Genomic DNA, 21273 nt, shown 5'->3' with positions numbered 1-21273 from the left:
CAGTAACTTTGGGAGTCCCGCAAGGGTCATCACTATCCCCGACATTGTTTAATCTTTTCATGGAACCACTCACCGAAATTCTACACGCGTCTAACGTGCAATATTACATGTACACCAACAACACACACCAATACCTTAAGAGCCACACCTTAGAAGACATCAAATTGCTTAACACATAGCTCAGGAATACCCAGATATGGCTGGCAGAAAACCATCTCAAGTTGAACGCCCTAAAAACCAAATTCCTTCTAATAGCTCCACCTACCTAAGTCCCCATCATGCAAGACTGGATCAAACATCTTACGGCACTTAGCGTTCAACCGACCAACGTAGACTCAGCGAAATCACTGGGAATAACTCTTGACAGTAACCTCAATAAGCAAAAACACATCAGCAATGCTACAAAGGGCGCAAACTTCCAGATAAACACACTGAGGAAGATGAAACCCTTCCTGCCAATAAATGACTTCAAGTAGGCAGTACAGGCTCTAGTTATCCCTAGAGTGGACTACGGGAATGTCTCTCTTTGTGGCCTACCCAAAGCTACAACTGAACCGCTAAGAGCTTCAATCAATGTTGCAGCAAAAGTAGTCTATGTCTGTTTATCAAGCCTCCAACATAGCAGAGGTCTAAGCCCTATGAGTGACAAAATAAAAAATTAGACACTTTATTTATTTACATTTTATCACAAGCCAATTACTTCCTCCACTATTACACCTTGTGGAGGCACTCTACTTGTAAGTTCATCACCCCTCATGCATTGCCCCAGTTACTTATGTGTAATCTTTATTACTCCTCCCATCCCCATAACACCCAGAGTGTTGCAGAAGGAGATTTTCAACCACACTCAGGTTCTTTTAGTGGATCCCAGGTGGTCGAGAAGGCCTTCGATCTCTCAGTGTATTCAGCTGTTAGTGGCCATCCTGGGTGTTTCCTCTTTCTCTTTCTCCTCTGAGCCATCCACTCCAGGCGACTTCCTCCCTAGGGCATCTCAATCTGGGAGTTTAGCTGCTGAGTGGATGACTCTGTTAGATCTAGGTTGTTTAGAGGCTGTTGCCACCTCCATCTAGTTGCCTCGCAAGCCCTCCACTCGCAGGTTGTCCGATAGCCATTGGGGGCATTTTGCTAAGTGGTGTAATACTAAGGTGTTGGTTTTGACCTCTTGTCCTCCTTTACAGTAGGGGTGAGCGGGAAATCCGTTACGCCCGCCGATTTTGCGGATTTTTGGGAAATCCGCAATCCGCGAATTTTGCGGATTTCCCCCAAAATCCGCAAAAAAGAATCCGCGGACGTAACGGGTTCAAAAGTTGAACCCCCACTCATGTAACTATTTTACAATGGTGCCAGCAATGTGGTAAATATTTTACCGTATACGAGTTTGCCATATAATTTCAGACAAGTAAAAAGAATAGCTCAATCAAATGAGAGGCAGAGTCCGTGGTGTCTGAGTCTTAAGGGCTTTAATCAAATATGACTCGAGTCATGGAAATCAATTCCATCAATACAAGGGTACGGGTATGCAATGATGGCAGAAAAGATGTCAACGATTTATCAACAGTACATGACATATATAGTATAATGACACAATGGCAGTGAATACAGTAGGCGTGACAAGTGAAATGTATACGATAAGAACACATGTGCGTAGCAAAAAGGGGTGAACAAGGGTGTGCACAGAGGCGTGTACTAGAAACGTCACAGAAAAGTGTCATAAGTGGGTGGATGCATAGAGAATTTCTTGCAGAGTCAGCTGAAACCTGTGGCCTGAATGCGCGCGCAGCTAATATGACATGTAATTGACGTGCATCTGGAGGAAGCTAAGGGTCTGACTTTTAGCACTAGTAGAGGAGACAGAAGTCTGGCATGTCAGATCGACCTGTTCCTATAACATATCTGATATCTCGTGTTTGGAGGATGTTTTAATCTGAAGTAAAAGGTCTTTCGGGCAGAGGCTATTCTATACTAAATGCATATGTGTCTAAGTGTAATGCACAGAGCCAGGGGCCTACCATGGTAACGGGAGCAATGAATTTCATACGGGAGACAGGAAGGGCTGGCCCTTTGCTCTGCAGCCGGGGAGATGTTTACCCATTTCACTAGACAGGAATGTGTTTTCGAGGAGGCTGAGCTGGCTACGCAGATAACTTGAAGGTAAAATACTGTTTTTGGCAGGCAGGCCAGGCCGAGCCGGGCACCGCTCGCTTGGCAGGAAGTAAGGCAGAGGTCAGGGATGCATCTTCATGCTGCAGCTTTCAGAGGCAGAGACAGAAGTGGCTCAAGCAGAAATCAGGGCCTAGCTCGGCAGAGCCGGAAAAAACGTGAAAGTGCACCATGTAAAAACGGTGGCACGGCATACTTAGGAACTGAATTATCGATCCATTCATGGTGGATTGATAGAGGACATGTTAACGTTGGACGCAAATGTATTTGCGTCATCAGATTCGGTTGTGGAGGGAAGTTACATGCACTTTGAACTCGTAAATGGAGTCGATGGGGTACACGTTAGGGGACACACTTGACCATAAAAATTTCAATTACCTCATTCCCTCCTTGTCCCCTACGGACCCATTGAGATATATCTATTTTCATGAGACCATCTATTTGTTCATATAACATCATCTGTTCTTCTTTCTTCCTTCGGGAATGGGAACGTGAACTTGGATGGGGAACACATGCTGTGGCGCACAAGCCGCAAATCGCTGGCCCACATTGAAGACATAGACAACAACTGAATACTATGGTCAATATGATTCCTAGGAATGACAGTAGCTTCCATCCCCAGGCCAATACTACACTCCAGAGCCAACCGGACCAAGTCCATGAGCCTGGATTCTGGTGTATCAGATGAGCAATCTCGTGAAGTCTGGTAATGGCCTTATAGACTGATGGCGCGTTATTAGGAATAAACACGCAACAACTGGATCCGATGACTCTACAAGCTCCGCCCCTATCGGCCAGTATGACGTCAAGGACAAGGCGGTTCTGAAGAACAACAAGTCTCATAGCAGACTGCTCCTCTGTTAAGTTGCCCAAAGCAGAAGTAGTCTCATTCACTACCGCTTCGAGTATTCTGGTTAATCTGTGTATCAGTTTACTATTAGAGACAGTGCCTAGATAGGGAAAGAATCCTTTATTGAAATCTACGTATTGTTCCCATGCGGTTTCAGTCTGATCAACCAATGGGAGATCTCTCTTGTGTCTAACAATATTAAGGCGGGAATTCCTATGATAGTCAGATGGGGCTAGGAAAACTGGTGGCAATAGGAATGCAATGAAACAAGTACCATCCCAGTCTGGAGGTAAGCGGACATAGGCTGTCTGACCACATATAAAATAGGAATGTCGGGAAGCTTTGAATGTAGACTTGCCTTGATCACTGAATTCGACCACAGTAGTACAGTCACTGTGACCTAGATGTACTGAACCAATCTTTCTGACACACAATACACCTTTCGTTGGTAAAACTGATATGGATGGCAAGTCTGGACTGGTCTCTGACTGAACATTCAGAATCATGAGGTTAAGTGTAAAATTGCCTAATCCATACACTTCATTTTCTAGATCTGTCCCTGTCATTTGTGGAAGACCCTCCTCGTTTGGGAAACATGCTTTGTTCATGACTGTGTTCAGATTTCCCCATATCCAATTGCCTTGGGAAACTCTGGATTCAGTGTCTAAAGAGGATATTAAACTAAACCATGCACCAGAGGAACCATTATGTGTAAACGGGTAAGGAAAAAGGGGCAGAGCTCCCTTGTAGTTCTGATAGGGAGGGAGTCGGCCACATATCCAACAATTGGTAGCATTGTTGATCTGGTGAGAATGATGTAACATACGAATTAATTAATTAATTAATTAATTAATTAATTGCAGGTTTATATAGCGCTAGGATCGACTCCCGGAGGAGTATCTCTGCGCTTCGACTGCTGCGAAACCCTTCCTGGCTTCCCTGAGAGATGGTCCCTTAATGGGTATCTCCAGGGTGAGACCAGGCATCCCCGGCGGTCTGGTGGGGCCGTTAGTGAAGATGAGGCAAGCTAATGCCCAGAGTTGCCGAGTGTGATCGCTGATCAGAGTGGGCACCGAGGTAAGAGAATTATCGAGTCCGCTGACCCTGGTCCAGAAACCTGCCGCGCCGGGAATCGAACCCTGGTCCCGGGCCGTCCTCTGCTCTCGGGTCTGCCGCCTCTAACCAGTGAGCCACACTACTTCACTATGTATTGTTGCGCAGCGCAAGCCGATAAGACAATTCGTGTGGGGGTAGAGCACTAAACGTGTGCTCGGTAGTGTCATTAGAAAAAGAATGTGCAAGAGGAAAATACATGTATAACATCCAACTCATGATAATAATCGTAAGACTCAGAAAAAACATAATAAGTAGTGTACAGACGCATCTGCTTCGGAGATTTTTACAATATATTTGTTTCTTAGTCTCCTGTCTATCTCTCTCTCTATTTGGGTCTAACTGGTACATGTCAGAAACTGCCTAACCGCTTCACCCAGGAGGGGACTTAAACAATTAAACTGTCTGACTTACTAGACCTCAATTTCAGTCGATACTCCTCTTGGGGAGTTTTCTCTACAAGGGGGAGTTTGGTATCAGTCTCGGGAATGTGAGAGTTCTGGGAATCAGTTTTTGGCGGAAGTCCATAAAATCGCTTCACATGACTGGAGTGCACCCAGCCCTTCCTCCCCTCCAATTTAACTGCAGTCCTGGTTGTTAACAAAACGATCTTCGGCTCCTTCCAGCGGGGCTCCAAAGGGCTTGACCGGTCGAAATTTCGGACGACAACAACGTCCCCCGGGACCAGTTCATGGGGTTTCACCTCGGTGTTGTCTGGAAAGGCTGCCGCAACCTGTGAACGACATGATTGTAGTGCAGACATCAAGGAAGCAAGGTAATCTGTCAGCATATTACTGTCAACATCAGTGATTTTTCGCGGCAGAGGCGTCCCCCACATATTAGGAGGCCTACCGAAGACCACCTCATATGGGGATAGCCCTGTCCTAGAATGGGCTACCATTCGCATATAAAAAAGGGCAACTGGCAAAGCTACTATCCAATCTACTCCTTTCTCTTTACACACTTTGGCAAGGCGGGTTTTCAGAGTCTGATTATGTCGCTCCACGAGACCTGCTGCCTCGGGATGTCGGACACAGTGAAACTTCCACTGGTACCCCAATAGGAGTGAAACCTGCTTCATAAGCTCAGATGAGAATGGCTGATCGTTATCTGAATACACGACACGGGGCAAACCGTATCGAGGGAAAAACTCACGAACCAACTGCTTGGCAGTGGTCGGGGCAGTGTAATCTGGGACGGGATATGCTTCTGTCCATCGGGATAGGGCACATACAACTACGAGGACATACTTGAATCCTCGGCATCTTTCCATCTGGATATAGTCCATCTGGAGGACTTCAAAAGGATAGTCGGGAGGATGAAATCCACCTTGCTCTACGGGAATCCCTTGTCCTGGATTGAACTGACAACAGATCATGCAGGTACGCACTTTCTGTTTTGCTGCTGCTCGTAAATGCTTGTTGAACCAGAGGTTCTGTAAACTGTCTAACATGGCTTTCTCTCCTAAATGTGCTGGACTATGTGCTGTGTTGATGATAACTTGAACCATAGAGTCGGGGAGAAACCATGTGGTCTTTCCCCTTGTCATCCATCCCTGGTCTGTCTGGACCCCTCCTTGTTCAGTCCATTTCTTTATTTCATCTGGAGTAGCATGTGTCTGTATGTCGATGACATCTTGTGTGGGGTCCCTGACTGTCATACAATGTGTCAGTGAGGTCACGTCAGTTTTTGTCATGTCCGTCGTTAGAGTATGAGTTAATGCTGTATGTTTCGCTATTCGATCTGCAAAATCGTTGCCCTGAGAAATAGTGTCTGTTACTTTTGTATGTGCTTTGCACTTCATGATAGCTATGGCCGTAGGCAAATGTATTGCTTCTAACAGAGCTTGAATGAGGGGACCATGTTGAATTTTGGCTCCGTGAGAGGTCAAGAAACCTCTTTCTTGCCAGAGGACACCGAAGTCGTGAACAACTCCGAATGCATAACGTGAATCTGTGTATATGTTTACTTTCAGGTTCTTGGCTCGTATGCAGGCTTGAGTCAGAGCAATGAGCTCTGCTGCTTGAGCTGACAGGGTGTCGATGCGATGTGTTTCTATGATTTCAGTTTCAGTGGTCACTGCATAGGCGGCCACTAACTCTCCTGTATTTGTTCTTAGACATGAACCCTCCACATAAAGTGTCAGGTCTGGATCGGGTAATGCGACATCTGTCAAATCTGGGTTTCGTAACTGTGTCAACGACATCCACGCAGTCATGTGGAATAGGATCTGTTGTGCTTGATGGTAGAAGTGTAGCAGGATTTATTGTATGTATTGCAACGTCTGATTTCTATGTGTGGCTGGAATAATGTCAATTCATAACCTGTCAGTCGTGCTATAGTCAAGTGTTGAGTCTGTGTTCTGTTTAAGAGGACCTCTACAGAGTGTGGAACCTGTACTGTCAATTGATGTCCTAATACAATGGAGTCACTTTGTCTGATTGCTAGAGCTGTTGCTGCAACTGACTTTAAGCACGCAGGTAAGGCCTGGGCTACTGGATCCAATGTACTCGAAAAATAAGCACACGGTCTGTGTTTGTCTGCCTGAAGCTGAGTGAGAACCGACAACGCTGTGCCATTGCGTTCTGTGACAAAAAGTGTAAAAGGTTTGCTGTAACATGGTGTTGCTAAAACTGGTGCTTGACATAAGGCTTTCTTTAATTCGTCAAAAGCTTGTGTATGTTCCTGTGTCTATGGGAGAACAGTCGAAGACGCTGCCTCCTGTGTTGTCAACTGTATTAGGGGTTTAGCTAGAAATGCATATTGTGGAATCCATTGTCTGCAATAAGAAGTGAGTCCATGAAGGCTCGTACTTCTTTCTGTGTCTTGGGTTGCGGAAGATGTGCAATTAACTGAATTTGTTCGGGTGTCAGCTGCCTACCCCACTTGGACAGCAAGTGCCCAAGGTACACCACTTGCTGGGCACAGAATTGTAGCTTAGAAGGAGAGACCTTGTGTCCCTTGTCCGCCAGGAAATGCAAGACTGTCAGTGATGCTTGTTCACATTCTGGTTCACTACGGGCGGTGATCAATAGATCATCGACGTATTGGAGTAGGGCAGTGTTGGCGGGCATGTGAATACTGTCAAGTTGTCGTTTTAATGCTTGGCTATAGATGCTGGGGCTTTCTGTGAATCCTTGAGGTGCGCGTGCAAATTTGAAGCTTCGGCCATTTAAACAGAATCCGAAAAGGTATTGGCTTTCCGGATCAATGGGGACACTAAATAAGGCGTTCTTGAGATCGATTACAGTAAAGAACGTCGCTTCGGAATCAATAGCTGTCAATAGGGACGAAATGTCCGGGACCACTGTATACTGTGGTACAATGCATTTATTTAATTCTCGCAAATCGATCACTAATCGATAAACTGGAGGTGCATTCGGATCAGTGCGTTTAAGAATTGGAATAATAAGGGAATTACAAACATTGGAGTCGGTTTCTACAACCACTCCTTGTGCAATGAGCTCATCAATGATTTTCAGTAAAGCCTCTACAGCATCTGGTGGTAACTTGTATTGTCGGATTCGTGGTAGTACAATTCCTGGCTTGAGTGTGACACGGTATGGAGTAATGTGCATACAACCTACATCAGTGGGGCCTTTTGCCCATAAATGTGCAGGAACATTCTGTAATCTGGAGTCAAAATCTCTCAATACATAATGTCCCTTGAAGTGAGGTTCCGTGACAATTGTAAGTGGTGTTTTTAACTCGCACGAATATGGTCGAGTCTGGTATCTATGAACCGCAAATGACGAGTTTAGTAAGTGTGCGCAGTTTCGCTGTGCTAACTTAAACCGTTCGTTTGTTATGTGGGTTTTTCATCTGTACCCACGGGTTCCATCTTAGATACGGCATCCATTTTGTCTCTTGCCCTCAAGTAGCCAGCGAACGGACGCTGTCCGCTTCGCGACCCTGGGACTCCCAAGATATTTGCGGAAGACACATGTCCTTTGTAAGTATCTTTACGACGAGGGGGATGATACTGTAAGGCAGATGGCCCCGCTCGAGGCCCATCTCGCCGTGCCGGTTTATTGTCTCAGCCGTGCATCTCATTAGGCACGTCCCTTTGATGCCTGTATCTCGTGTTTCCCGATACCTCCCCTTTTACACCCTTTCCGATCTCCCCACTGACTTCGTCTTCCTCTGCACCTGTCTTTGTTCCTATTTCGATCTGTTTTACTGCCAATTGGAATGCACTAATGTTGGGAAGATGGGTTTTTACAGTTGGGAACCGCCAAATGTTTCCGCACTTATGTTCCGGACCTTATGTGTATCAAAGTGACCAAAGCGACCCCTCTGGGGGATAATGGTGGGAACCGGGTTGTAAACCTTTGTGTACCATGTTGTCTTATGGGTAAAAACTGTATAAAAGGAGCGATCCACAGAACCAATTTGAAGCAGTCTCCCCAAGTTGCACGAGTTGTACTTGTGATTTCTGTGTTCCCTGCAGCAAATAAACCTTGAATCTTTGACGCCGAAGGAAGTGTCCCGTGTCTCTGTCATTCGTACGCCGGAGCAGGTTACCCACGAAGGTTTCAGGTGTTGTGCCCTGGCACCGCTGGGTCTTAAAGAACCCAGTCCTTCAGTTGGCGCCCCACGTGGGGCTGCATCAGTGGTACCGGTCCAAGCCCGACGATCGTGAGGAACTTCGTGTGAAATCTCCGAGGGAAGGTGCACTCCGCTTCATCGATCCTGTTGTCGAAACAAGTGGCCCGACGACTTTTCCCGCGAAGATTCCCGCCTCCTGACGGCTGCGACGGACTGCTGCCCTGACTGTAAACCTGTTTTGGCGCCTGGCGTAGACCTTGGTATAGCGAGACGATTGACGGGCCTTCCTGGAGACGCCATCGATCTTTGAGTTAAGTATTTGTGGGTCGCTCCCAGAGTTCTTGGTTGTGGTTACTTAGTGGTTGCATGGTTCCATTGCATTTGTAGTTCTTGGTACTTTGTTGTGTTGTTTGACGACTGCAGCCGCCAAAAACCGAGGGTTTTGTTCTTTGCTGGGACTTGGTAAATCCCGTAACCCTTGAAGTTTGTGAAACTCGGCTAGTGTGCAAGATGCCTGGTCGCAGTACTTTGTTTAGTTGTTTCAGACCTTGTGGTACGGATTCCCGACTGGAGGACTCGTGTCCGATACCTCCGGTTGGAACTCCCACTTATGAACTGTATAGCAAACATGGGCTAGGCCTGATTACTTTTAATGCTTATTGGATCAAATACACGAAGAAGGACGGTGACCTTCGCTGGCCACCACATGGTAGCTTCGAGGCCCCGATCTTAGATAATCTAGAGGTTAAATTGTTCGCGAAAAGGTCAAGGCCGGCCATGTTTGATGCCTTTCGGTTGTGGCGTAAAGAAGCCCGACAGAAGGAAATCAGACAGACTAAGCGAAATCAGAGAGATAGTGCTGGTACCATTGTAAAGAAAGCAGAGCAGTTTCAGCATGATAAGGAGGTTAGGGAAAAGGAAGTGTTTGACAGATTACAGCGTATGACTATAGATAAATGCTATCCTGCTTTGCCTACGGAGTCGGAAAAGAAGGATGAGGCAGTTGAGGATCCATTAATGTCTTATCTTATGAAATCGCCACCTCCGTACGTACAGGGTACCACAGCCCCTGTGATTCCCCCTGTACCTGTTCCTGCGCCTATTCTTCCTTTGCCTTTTCCTCAACCTGCACCCGTTCTTCCGACTGTTCCTGCTCCTTCATCTGTTGCTATCCCTACTGCTCCTCCGCTTCCACATACTCCTGCTCACGCTACTGCTCCTGCTCTGTTAACCCCTGCTGTTGTTTCTGTCTCTACTCCTTCACTTGTTAGTCCTGTGTCCTATACTTCTCCCTCTACTCATAGTCGTAATTCTCCTCTTGCGGCTAGCTTCTTTCATTCGCTCGGACCTGTTCTTGGGTCCGCTGGTTCAGATGGTCCTCAGAGACGTAGTCAGCTTCCTGGTAATAGGGAACGTGCTTCGCTATATAATATGGCGATGGGTTGGATGACGCACCCCCTTAGAAATCCACCACGTATTGTACTCGACACATTTTGTCAGTTCAATATACCAACCCAGAGATTTGTGTTCGAGGAAATGTGCAAGGTCCTTCGTGATCAGATATCGGCCGACGCACCTGACGAGGTGCTGACCGCGTTGTCTGATTTACAGCTTCAGTTCTCGGCTGGACTGATAGTGGATACCAATGTTCGACGTGCTGTTGAGCGATTGTTATCCTTTCGTCCCACTCCTATACCTCAAGCCTTATTTGTTGAGGATGTCGAAAGACAGCCAGATGAGTCTGGTCAGTTCCCTATGCGTGAAGTTCCGCCAGTTTGGATGCCAGGTAATCCTGCAGCTAACCCCCCGATTCTGCCGTTTTTCCAGAGAGTATGGATACATCTCCCATGGAAACGCTCGGAAGTATTGCAGGTGAAGCAATCTTTGCCTGACCCACGCAAGAATCCTACAGGGTATTACAAGGAATTATCGCAGCTTGTAGATGCTACGGTAATGAATCTTGCCGATATCGATATGTTGTTCGGCAATGTCGTACCGCAACCAGTATGGGCTAAGATTCGTCATGAAAACCATCCGAATGAATTAGGTGGTGCTTGGGCTGCCATTGTAGCGGCGGATGCCGGACAAACGGCTGCTACTAAACCCGATCAGCTGATTCTTGATCTTCCTCAAAGAATCATAACATTAATGAAAACTCTTATGCCAGCTATGAGGGTAAATTGGGACAAATTGTCAGCTTGTAAGCAGAAAAAGGACGAGAGTGTTTCCAACTTCTTTACGAGGTTCGAGGAGGCATTCATCGACCATAGTGGTCAGGATATGAGCACTGAGGGTGGTCAAAGGTCGTTCGTGGATAAATTTGTTTCGAACTTATTGCCCGATTTGAGCAATAAACTAAAGAATTCGGAAAGTGCATGGGCCGTTTCTACCTCAGCTCAGATATTGGCTACGGCACAATATTATGAGAATAGAGAGAAAGAGGAGAGCGACCGTGCTGATAAAAAGAGGAAAGAGCTTAAAACTAAAGTGCTGCTTCAGCAAGCGTATCCTCCACGTTCGAATCAGAATAATTCGCAACAAAATAGATCGCAGCCGCAATCGAACAGATCCCAAACTCGTAATGACTCCTCTTCCCAAAGATCCTCGTTAGGATACAATCAATGTGCTTATTGTAGACAAGAGGGTCACATTAAATTCAATTGTCCTGTTCTAAACGAACGTAATAGTGGTAACTCATCTAGAGGAGGTCGTGGTGGTTCGCAGCAGGCACCACGTGGTAGAGGTCGTGGTGCTCAGAACGATCGTTCAGATAACTCATCGAATTCCGATAATTGTTTTGATCAACGTGGATCGTCGCAAGGACGATCTGCGCAGTACAATGTAGACGATTATTACGTCGATCAGGGAACTGACGACAGTAATTACTAGGATAGCCAAAGACAAGGAGAGGGAGTGGTATCAGTTCCGGTTGATCAGAGAGGGCCTTACGTCGCAGTTGCTACATCGGGCGTCGTTGAGCCTTTTCTGTTGGACACTGGTGCAGCGAAAAGTTCCATTAAGCATTCGAAACTCCCTGGCGCACCTTTGTCTGGCTTAACAAATGTTTCCGTTGGATTCTCTGGCGCCCCTGTTAGCAATCCAGTTTCGTGCCCATTGCCCCTTAAAATTGGGCCTCGTGAGCTCCGAGCTCCGCTGATTTTAACCACGGGTTGTGGTGAAAATCTTTTGGGCCTGGATTTGCTTAAACGTTTGTATGCAACTTTGTATTGTTCTCCTGCGGGTGTAAAGCTTACGTTGGGAGAGAGGGTTGTCTCTCCCATGTACTTGTCTCTCGACAAGCTTCCACCGGAATTGAATTCTCTTCCTGCGTCCTTGTGGGCAACAGGTCCCAATGACGTGGGCCTGCTTGACATCTCCCCTTATGTTGTTCAGTTGAAATCTAATGTGCGGTTGCCACGTATTCCCCAATATCGTATCTCCCTTGATGGTGAACGAGCACTATTAGCGATCATCTATGATTTAATCGAGAAAGATGTTATTGAAGAGACTCGGGGAAACATGTGCAACAGCCCTGTACTGCCCATTCTAAAACGTACTGATCCTTCGAAACCGCCTGTTTATCGCTTTGTTATCGATTTACGGGAGGTGAATAAAATTGTGGTTCCTCAATTCCCTGTTGTGCCTGACATCACGGCGCTACTGACTCTGATTCCAGCCTCTGCATCGTGGTTTTCGGTGATTGACTTGAAAAATGCGGTTTTCAGCATCCCGATTGCCGAGGAGAGCAGAGACCTTTTCGGTTTCTCTCTCGGTGGACGCAGCTTCCGGTTCAAACGCGCTCCTCAGGGTTACTGTGAAAGTCCATCAATTTACAGTCAAGCCTTGAAGGGTCAACTGGATGCGTTTAGGTTGCCGGTCGGTGCAGCCTTAATCCAATACGTCGACGACTTATTGGTGGCTGCTGATACTCAGGACATTTGCAAAATTGCTACGGTATCGTTGCTGCAACATCTCTGCGCGTTAAATCACAAGGTGTCCCCTTCTAAACTCCAATATTGTTGTCAAGAAGTAACCTATCTAGGTCACTTATTATCAAAGGAGGGAAGGAGGTTGACCCCAGAGAGAATTGCAGCAATTGCGCGAATGGCTGTGCCAACAACCCAAAGAGATGTGCGTGCCTTTCTAGGTATCACGTCGTACTGCAGGCAATGGATTCCAAATTTTTCATTGCTAGCGAAACCATTAGTGGCTCTTACGTGCAAGGATGTTTCGACTCCTTTGCCATGGACGGAAGAATGTCAGAAAAGTTTTTCTGAACTGCGTGATTCATTATGTTCGGCTCCTGTGTTAGGTACCCCTGACTATAGCAAGCCGTTTACATTATATGTTCACGAGAGAGAAGGTTGTGCTTTGAGTGTCTTAACGCAACCTTTTGGTGGTAAGCAACGTCCATGTGCATATTTTTCCTCGACCTTGGACCCGGTAGCTAGAGCATTGCCGAGTTGTTTGAGAGCAACAGCGGCAGCCGCGGTCTCCATCCGACAATCAGCAGGATTGGTCATGGATAATATGCTTACGGTGATGGTTCCGCATGCAGTCGATACTCTTTTGAATCGGACGAAAACTCAGCACTTGACGAGTGCGAGGTTGTCTGGTTACGAGTTGACGCTGTTGGCAAGCCACATTCAAATAAAACGTTGTAATGTTCTGAACCCGGCAACTTTGTTACCAATTAGCACAGAGTCAGATGAAGTAGCAGAGCATGATTGTTACTTGAGGACTGAAGAAGAAACAAAAGGTCGAGTGGACCTTAAAAACACCCCATTGGAAGATCCGGATGGTACATTATATGTGGATGGGTCATGTTTTAAATTGCCGAATGGCGATGTGACTACTGCTTATGCTGTTGTAACGTTGAATACTGTTGTTGAGACTGCAAGATTAAATCAGAATTCTGCCCAAGCTGCAGAGCTGATCGCTCTCACTAGAGCGTGTGTGTTAGCGAAAGGGAAACGTGTGAATGTGTTTACCGACAGCCAATATGCATTTGGCGTCGCGCATAGTTTTGGACGATTGTGGAGAGAGAGAGGTTTCTTGACGTCGCATGGTACGAAAATTCAGCATGGCCAGCTTGTGAATGATCTTTTGGATGCACTGCCGTTGCCTAAACAAGTAGCGATTGTTAAATGTAGTGCGCATCGTAAGGTGACGGATGATGTTGGTCGTGGTAATGCGTTTTTGCGGATGAGACTGCTAAGGAGACTGCCCGGAACCTTAGCACTCGAATGTATGTGATGAGTTCGGTTAGGTGGCCGACAGAATCGAGCATGTGTGAGGACACTATTGAGAGTGTAAAGGCAATTCAGAATGAGGCCACCGAGACTGAAAAGACGAAGTGGAAAGAAAGTACGGGAAAGTTGGATGCGAATGGTTGTTGGATTGATTTGTCTGATCAGAAAAGATGGATGTTACCGGATGCGTATGTGCTGGCCGTTGTGACAATGGCGCATGGGTTAGCACATATTAGCGCGAAAGGTATTTGTAAGTTGTTGTCTCCTGTATGGAAGAATGATGGTATCACGAAATGTGCTGAACGTCTGGTGAAGAATTGTATGGTGTGCATGATGTACAATCCTGGCAAAGGAACCCCAACTCCTCCTGGCAGTTTTGGTCCCCCTTCATGTCCCTTTGAGGTGATCCAATTGGACTTCATCCATATGGAGCGATGCAATAACCTGAAATACGTTTTAGTTGTGGTTTGCGCATTCTCCCGATGGATCGAGGCTTATCCTCTCAAAGACAATACTGCTTTGTCTACTGCGAAAATCCTACTGAAGGAATACTTTCCTCGGTATGGAATGCCTAGAGTCGTGTGGTCAGATAACGGAAGTGAGTTTGTGGGTAGTGTGATGAAGAGTGTGTGTAAGGGCCTTGGAATTAATCAGAAATTCCACAGCGCCAATCATCCCCAGTCAGCTGGTTTGGTTGAAGGGTATAACGGCACCCTTAAACTAAAGCTAGCGAAGATTCAGGCTACGACTGGTCTCTCGTGGCCTGACGCTTTACCTTTAGCATTACTGTCAACTAGGGCGACTGTACACTCCCGAGTAGGGCTTAGTCCCTATGAAATAGTGTTCGGTCGTCCTGCGAATGTGTGGGGGGTTCCTAGGCCAGGTATTTTCTGTGATCTTGAATATCCAATGTTGATCGATTATCTTCATGACTTGACTGCTAAACTGAGGTTAATTCACCAACAGGTTCACGAAGCATTGCCGACGCAGACGGAGGGTCCAGGCCACCAGCTCCAGCCCGGAGATTGGGTGGTGACGCGGAACTTTTCGCGCAAGAACAACTTGGACCCGAGGTTCACCGGACCCTACCAGGTCCTCCTTGCCACGAGAACTGCAGTTCGTCTTGAGGGGCGGAAGAATTGGGTGCACGCCACCCACACAAAGAAAGTCCCCATCCCGTTGCCAGCAGACTCGTGGGTGAGGAAAGGCATTGCATCAACTGAAACCGAAGGATTGCCGGCGTTTGTACCTTTTAGCGACGCACAACCTGTCGGAGAATCCTCAGTGCAGCAGAGAGACACTGTTGAACAATTGTCAGCAAAGGACTCAAGAACGAAACATTCAGCTGATCAACAGGACGCTGTCCCTTCAACGGATCCTTTGTTTGACGAACAGACACGTCCTGGGAAAACCCGATACTTTTTGCGATCTAGCACTAAAGACTAATAAAAGATCCTGCTTTGCTGTATTGACAACTGCATTATCCCGTTTTCCGTGATCAGTTTTGAACATTCATATTATTGTGATTATCTTGTACATATACATTGAGCTTCGTTCCTTACATTTTTTTTGCTTCCACAGCTGAGAGATATTGTTTTGCATACATATATATTGTGCATTGAAGGCCGTAGGGCCGCGCGCGTACTTCCTTCTGGATAGTAGGTCTTGACACTAGGTTAAAGGCCGTCGGTTCCTGGGAACTCCTAGGGATTGACTATTGCTACACAGAACGAAGTGCGTCAAGAAACGTTGCGGACGGTCATAGGGAATGGCATTCTCGAAGTTGATGGATTTGGAAGGAGCTCAGGCTCATAGATTCAAGCTGCAGCAACTCAGTCGTACCAAATGTTTTATATTCCAAATATTCGTATTGTTTTTGACTGCTTCTGCATTTTTGGCGGGTGGGGTGTATTACACGATGTTTTACTTCTTACCTTCTGCTACACCTACTCCTACCCCTGACCCTAAACTTATCTCCACTGCTTCTCCCCATTCCTTTCATATCCTACCCAAACACGAACAGGCTAGACGTGCAGAATTCCGCAATAATTCCTTTATTCAGCTCCTTCATCAGCATCAGTTAGTGGTTAACACTACTAATTGTTGGGTGTGTGGGTTGATGCCACATACTACGGATAAGGGAATTCCATATCTGGTATTACCGTATAGTTCCCAAGGGTCTGCTCGAGCATTTCAGACAATGTTTCGAAGCGCACTGGGTTTCCACCCCATTCGAGAACCACGTTCCCCCTACTCTGGTCCTACCTCGTATCAAAAACCTTTGTCGATAGCAATAGAGGACCTATATAGCGATATCTATGATCCTTCGCTTATTCCCGAAGAAGAGGTACAAGCCTATAGGGTCCTAAGTAGAGGCGAATATAGTGTGTTCACCAGTGAAAAGCAGCTTAAAAGCTCGCCTCCGATATGGGTCGTACCCCACATTGGTAATTATTGTCTCATGGGTCGTGGCCGAAGATCGCAAGCCCGACTTGGAGCGAGTGCTTGCACTGAAAATTACATTCTGCCGATGTTCTCGTCCCCTGTGTTCCTGGCCGCCAAGGGTACCTACTTTATCTGTCATGATCGTGCATACGCATGGTTGCCCGCTGACTTCATGGGCTCATGCTTCATTGCAAATCTGTTGCCTCCGACGTTCACTGTAGATGCCGATTATCATAAGACTAGAGTTGTGCGAGGCGTAATTAGCGAAGAGGATACTGCCGGTCAAGAGGCAGGAGACTTTTTCAAGGGTTTCCTCCCGTTTTGGGGACCTATGGTTAATAGTAGGAACCTGAGACAGTTGACTCGAGTGGTAGAATCGACAGCTAATATTACTGCCAGTGCCCTTGGTAATATCACCACAGAACTTCAGGCGGATAGGCTTATGACGTTACAAAACCGTATGGTTTTAGATGTCATTTTAGCAGATCGAGGTGGGGTATGTAAGGTGATCCATTCGAGCTGCTGCATTTTCATTCCTGATAACGCTCCGACTGTCTATCAAGCCATCTCGAAGTTGCATAAGATCTCCGAATCCATACACGTGGATGTAGGGGATTGGACGCTACTTGGGTGGTTTTGGGGCTTGATGTCGACTTGGGGTTGGAAGATTCTGATGATCATCGGAGTGGTTGTGGTGTTCCTGTTCACGTGTTGCCTTTGTGTACAGTGCGGTCCTGCCTTATGTGGCCTCTGTGCTACAACGTGTATGAGACAGCCACCTGTTACCAAGGGGACTCGGTTGGACAGAGCTATGCTACAGCAACATCTCGATGGTCTGATGAATATCGAATATGATTCCGACTAGTGCTTGCCTACATGAGGGCAAAAGGAGCGTCTGAGGTTCCGTGACAATTGTAAGTGGTGTTTTTAACTCGCACGAATATGGTCGAGTCTGGTATCTGTGAACCGCAAATGACGAGTTTAGTAAGTGTGCGCAGTTTCGCTGTGCTAACTTAAACCGTTCGTTTGTTATGTGGGTTTTTCATCTGTACCCACGGGTTCCATCTTAGATACGGCATCCATTTTGTCTCTTGCCCTCAAGTAGCCAGCGAACGGACGCTGTCCGCTTCGCGACCCTGGGACTCCCAAGATATTTGCGGAAGACACATGTCCTTTGTAAGTATCTTTACGACGAGGGGGATGATACTGTAAGGCAGATGGCCCCGCTCGAGGCCCATCTCGCCGTGCCGGTTTATTGTCTCAGCCGTGCATCTTATTAGGCACGTCCCTTTGATGCCTGTATCTCGTGTTTCCCGATACCTCCCCTTTTACACCCTTTCCGATCTCCCCACTGTCTCCGTCTTCCTCTGCACCTGTCTTTGTTCCTATTTCGATCTGTTTTACTGCCGATTGAAATGCACTAATGTTGGGAAGATGGGTTTTTACAGTTGGGAACCGCCAAATGTTTCCGCACTTATGTTCCGAACCTTATGTGTATCAAAGTGACCAAAGCGACCCCTCTGGGGGATAATGGTGGGAACCGGGTTGTAAACCTTTGTGTACCATGTTGTCTTATGGGTAAAAACTGTATAAAAGGAGCGATCCACAGAACCAATTTGAAGCAGTCTCCCCAAGTTGCACGAGTTGTACTTGTCGTGATTTCTGTGTTCCCTGCAGCAAATAAACCTTGAATCTTTGATGCCGAAGGAAGTGTCCCGTGTCTCTGTCATTCGTACGCCGGAGCAGGTTACCCACGAAGGTTTCAGGTGTTGTGCCCTGGCACCGCTGGGTCTTAAAGAACCCAGTCCTTCAGAAGTCACGAAGGAACAACCTTACTCCTTCCGGAGAACAACAGATTACAGCTCCTAGAGCTTTCAGAGTCTTAATACCAAGCAAGTTTTCTGGACATGATTTCGTGAGCAATAAATCTACGGGATAATGGACCAACTGCAAGGGGAACTGGTTTTGATACTTCATTAACAATAGGCTTTCCTGAAAATCCAAGGGAAACATTCTGTGAGCCTGAGAGGGGTGCCCCTGGAACTTCGTCATGACTGATGGTAGTTCTGCTTGCCCCTGTGTCAATCAAAAACTTTCTATCCTTTCCTAATACTTGACTATGTACGTAAGGACCCTCTTGATCTACAGGAACCTCAATAAGAGGCAAGCCAACCTCCCTCTCTAGGCTGTTTCATGTGTATTGCTGATAATCGGGGTAGTCAGATTGTGCATACTGGTACATCTGTTGTGTGACATGTTGTGTTGCGGCAATGGGCTGAGGCTATGGTACCGCTACGGTCTGTTGTGGAATCTGCATAGGCTGTATATTCTGTGGAACATGTTGTTGGACCTGGTCCTGTCTGGGAGGACGCGGTCTCTCCTTTGTTTTACCTGTAGCTATGTTGTGTTTCAAGACTGCACAATCGTTTACATAGTGACCTGGCTGTTTACAATAGTTGCATGTCCCTTTAACAGGAGCTGCTGAATTATTGGATTGTGTCGTACCCCTTTTATGACCATCAGCTGGAACTGACTGAGCAACCAGCACTTTCATTTTCGTGTCTTTCATACGTCTCTGTTCATGATCATGTTCCTCTCTGATTCTGTTCTGGTGGTACTGTAACATCTGTAACATTTGGGAAGGTGTATTGGCTTGCCATGTGCTCTCGACCTTCAATACACGGTTCTTAACCTGGGGTAAGGAATTCTCGACTAATTTGGATACAAAAAGGTGTGGATATGACTCGCTACTGGTTTTCAGGCCACTGTTAATAATAAAACATTTCTCGAATCTGGAATAAAAATCACTAGTGTCTTCGTCGTGTTTCTGTTTGCAGGCTGAGATTGCATCCCAGTCCTCCTTTTTAGTTGCCAACAATCTTGGTAAAACCTGTACTAATAATCCTGGTAATGCTTTAGTTTTGTCCCCAAGACCTAAACCTGGGGTTCGACCAGTTTCTTCGTTTTCTAATTCAGTCCAATTAATCTTTTTATCTCCCACCTCCCATTCTTTTTCTTTGAGTTTCTCGTAAATACCGGCAGGCAATAATACTTTCAATATTTTCATAATGTCGGGATAGGTGTAATCTCCCATGAGTAACATGTCTTTTATTTCACGGTGAAACCCTGCGGATCTATATCATGACTTGGCACTATTTTCTTCATTTCCAATAATTCCATTTTAGTTATGGGCGTGTATACAAACACGCGTTCAAATGTATTATCTGGTTTCCTGACTGGATGTACTTCTTGTAAAGGGTTCTGTTTGTCTAGGTGATATGGTTGCCTAGCTGGGGGTGGAACGGAAACAAGATGTGGGGTCAAGAAAGTTCTATATTTGTGACGTTGTTCTAAAATGATTTCGATTAAATCGGTACCTAGACCTTTCCATCTTCTCAGGAGTAAGTCCTGCAATAGATTATATAACGGACCTGGGTCAGATTGTTCGTTTTCATACTGTACAATGAGATGTTGGGTCATGTATATACCAGCTAATCGTTGTTCTTCTGGGGTAAGACTTAAAAATGTTTGCACAACTGAATCGTCTTTATATATGCTGTCATCCCTGGCCCATTGGACTGCGGACCGGGCTAGTTCCTGCTCACGTAAGGTATTGAGTTCATGATAACCTACTCGTTCTTTCAGGATTTTATTGGTATTTTGGAATATATGTTCAAGGGAACATCGCTCTGGTATCGGACAAAGGTAACGTTTCTTGTTTTCTAAACAAATGGGTCTGTCGAAGGGCCTATCAAGAGGATACTGTCTAGGGAGTTTCTCTCTACCTACATATGCTAACAGGTCTCCCCTCGCCGGTTGCGAGGTTTCTGCTGTGTTCTCTGGTTCTTCCTCATCTGAGGTTTCTTTATCATCTGACTCGAGATGCCTTTCAGATTCTCGTCGGGCATGTATCTCTACTATTACTTTACGGATCTTTCTAGTCATAGCCTCTATACATTTCTCTTTATCATGTTTACACTCTGCAATATTCTGACTCCATCTTGATAATCCCTCCATCTCCTCTGTCGGAAAACTAGGCTGGTCTTGTTCTCTTATCAAACAATTAATCAAAAATTGCATTATTAAAGCTTGTGTCTCAACTTTCTGGTGTGCCATGGCTTCACGAATACACTCTGGTCTTTCTCCTGTTCTAATAAAATGATATATATTGTCTAAATGGTCTGGCATTTCTGGTAATAACATCAAATACTCTGTAACACGTCTTAAACGTAGCGACGCTAACATCATGGGTCCTGCTTTGCCAGGCACTGTATCATATCTACAATCTGTAAGATATTCTTTAAGCTTTTCGGCTAGGGTTGCTTTAGGTGTACGCTGCATTGCTAATTCTCTCATTGTCATACGTTGCACATGTGGCGGGGTGCGATAACCTCCTGTAGCACCTCCTGAGGCGGAAGCATGAGCATAACCTGACTGGGTCGGTATCTGTAACGGGATTGAACCCTGAGTAGCAGCGGGCCCAAAAGGATTGAGCGGACCAAGAACAGGGGGAACAATAGGGGAAGTGACAACAGGTGCAGGAAGCTGGTGACGTGGAGGGGTGGTGGTCGGATCAGCAGGGATCTGCTGCTGCGGATCTGGGGGCAGATTGTTGTTAGCAGGTGGTACGGGTACATTGGTATATGCGGGAGCTACATCGTCTAAATAGGAAGAAAGGAAAATGTCTGCTGCGGTCTTATGGCGTAATTTAGTCGGAACCAATGGAGGGGGCAGATCTTTCGGTATTTCCGGGGTCGCCTTAGGCAGGCCCTCGGCCAGAACTGGATACAGTCCTGTTATTATTGCATTACTCTGTCTGTCGTGTTGTTCCATTCTGACTCGCTCCCCTTCTTCTAGTAGTTCTTTTTCTTTGGCTTTTTCGGAATCCTCTCTACTTTTCTCTGC

Source organism: Lissotriton vulgaris, chromosome 3_1, assembly GCF_964263255.1.
Source record: "Lissotriton vulgaris chromosome 3_1, aLisVul1.2, whole genome shotgun sequence".
Lineage (NCBI taxonomy): Eukaryota > Metazoa > Chordata > Amphibia > Caudata > Salamandridae > Lissotriton > Lissotriton vulgaris.
The sequence above is the reverse complement of the archived record's forward strand: the minus strand, read 5'-3'. Positions refer to the sequence as shown.